The sequence below is a fragment of the Bison bison genome, unplaced genomic scaffold (genome assembly GCF_000754665.1).
Source record: "Bison bison bison isolate TAMUID 2011002044 unplaced genomic scaffold, Bison_UMD1.0 scf7180017864304, whole genome shotgun sequence".
NCBI classification, from domain to species: Eukaryota; Metazoa; Chordata; class Mammalia; order Artiodactyla; family Bovidae; genus Bison; species Bison bison.
In genome coordinates, this window is record NW_011494876.1 from 16997801 (window position 1) to 17000075 (window position 2275).

Genomic DNA, 2275 nt, shown 5'->3' on the forward strand with positions numbered 1-2275 from the left:
ATTCTCCAGGCCAGAATACTGGAGTGGGTAGCCTTTCCCTTCTCCAGGGGATCTTCCCAACCCAGGGATTGAACCCAGGTCTCCCGCATTGCAGGCGGATTCTTTAGCAACTGAGCTATCAGGGAAGCCCCAGTTCATGGTAGGTAGTTCCTAATTACTGTTGTATAACTGCACTGACCATTGTCACTAGCCAAATATGTTTACATTAAATTAATACAAATTCAGTGTCTCAGCAGCAGTAGCCCCATTTTGGGTGCTTAACAGCCACCTATGCCTAGTGGCTAGTACATTGTATGTGCTGTATACATGCTATATATTGCAGATATAGAACATTTCCATCATCACAGAATGTTCCATTGGATAGCACTGCTCTATGTCATTAACTTTAATTTTACACAACTACCAGGCCTTAGGGCTGACCAAAAGCGTTCTCTTTGATTGGGAAGTTCTCCTGAATGTTTACGTGTGGAGGTGAGAGTCAGATAAAGCCAGTCTTAGAAGGGTGTCCTTTGTTCACCAGAGATAGAAAGGAGTGATGTTTGTTTCCTAAATTAAGATAGTCTATCTATAAGCCAGATATTTCAGTCCTGAAAAGGCAGAGAGTTCACATCGTAAACTTCCAGAAAGGACTAATTCTTTCCACTGTGCATTTAACCAGACAACAGAAGAAAGGGCTGGGGAGGAGTCCAACTTCTGAGTCAGCAGAGAAAACATTCTTTGGAGGTAGAGTTTGGGAAGGACAGCTAATCTGTTTTCCAAACAGATTTTCATAAATAACTGACAGGAGATGGGCTGCTTCTACCAAAGTATTAACCCAAATGATGGGGGTTAATCATTAAACCTTTTAGGTGGTGGCTGGCTTCTTTGTCTCATATTCTAATCCGGGTCACAGAATGGCTAAGGCAGCTTTAAGTGAAGGGTGAATTTTTTCCTCCGTTTGCCTTGTGTTTTCCACTCTGAAAGAATGTTGTGGCTGCTCTTTTTTCTAGTAACTGCTATTCGTGCCGATCTCTGTCGACCAGGTACGTAAGCCTTGAAACTTCAAAATAGATTGACAGTTTTCTGAATGATTGACAAGTCTCTGACTGAAAGACTTCTTTATTTTTCTAAATCTGCTGATGTGTTGTGGCTTGAAACTTGAGCCTGTGAATGTTTTATGAGTTTGAAAGAAAATTTTCAACCATCTAAGATGATTGCAGTTAAACTTTCAGAAGTTTTAGGGACAGTTTAATTGCAATCTGTGTTCTGTTGATTTGAAAAAAAAAAAGTGAAAGTGAAAGTTACTCAATCGTGTCCAACTCTTTGCAACCCCATAGCCTGCACAGTCCGTGGAATTTTCCAGGCCAAAATACTGAAGTGGGTAGCCTTTCTTCCCAACCCAGGGATCAAACCCAGGGATCAAACCCAGGTCTCCCACGTTGCAGGTGGATTGTTCATCAGCTGAGCCACCAGCGAAGCCCAAGAATACTGGAGTGGGTAGCCTATTCCTTTTCCAGAGGATCTTCTTAACCCAGGAATTGAACCAGGGTCTATTGATTTGAGTTACATTAAATATTAGGATTTATCAGGCTCCATTTTGACGGATTTTATCATCATGTACTGCTCTCTTTTTTCTCTCTGGCAGATGCAGAAAATGCTTTTAAAGTGAGACTTAGTATCAGAACAGCCCTGGGAGATAAGGCAGTAAGTGCAGATCCTGCATGTTCCTTTAAAATTTTGTTTGCTAATAACACTGCTTTCTCTGATAATGAGCCTCTGTGCATAGTTATCTTAAACTTGCACAAACTACTTCTAAAGATGTCAAATCTGATATTTTCTTAAAGCAAAACGATTTGTAGTAAAATAGAAATTGTTAATAAAGTGATTTTGCCTGAAGTATTTAATCTGTGGCGTATCCTGGAAAATATGCGAAGTTCTGTACTACCCCAAACAGGCCTGGTTTGGGCTCTGCTCCTGACCGTACTGGTCATTCGAATTTTGTCAGTCACTTTTCTCATCATTGAAAAGAGGGCATGTTTCACCCATGTAAGATCTTTCGTGGCACAAAACGTTCCACTTCTCTGGTCACTTGTCTTCAATTCTCAAATATCAAGATAACAGCATGAAATATATGTTTATGAAATTAAAGTTAAAAAAACACTCATGGGGCTACAGTAGCTGTAGGAACAGTAAAGCTGCTGCTGCTGGGAAGTCGCTTCAGTCGTGTCTGACTCTGCGACCCCATAGACGGCAGCCCACCAGGCTCCCCCGTCCCTGGGATTCTCCAGGCAAGAAC

The 2275-nt window shown here is 41.5% G+C and overlaps 1 long non-coding RNA gene across 1 annotated transcript in view; it reads left to right on the forward strand.

The window, feature by feature from the left end:
* Positions 1-733: 733 nt before the first annotated feature.
* The window catches only part of LOC104997253, a 5062-nt gene continuing 3520 nt past the window's right edge, over positions 734-2275 (forward strand). The window contains exons 1-2 of the long non-coding RNA XR_826313.1: positions 734-1022; positions 1625-1683. This is a non-coding gene — a long non-coding RNA (uncharacterized LOC104997253). The remainder of the gene's footprint in view (positions 1023-1624; positions 1684-2275) is intronic.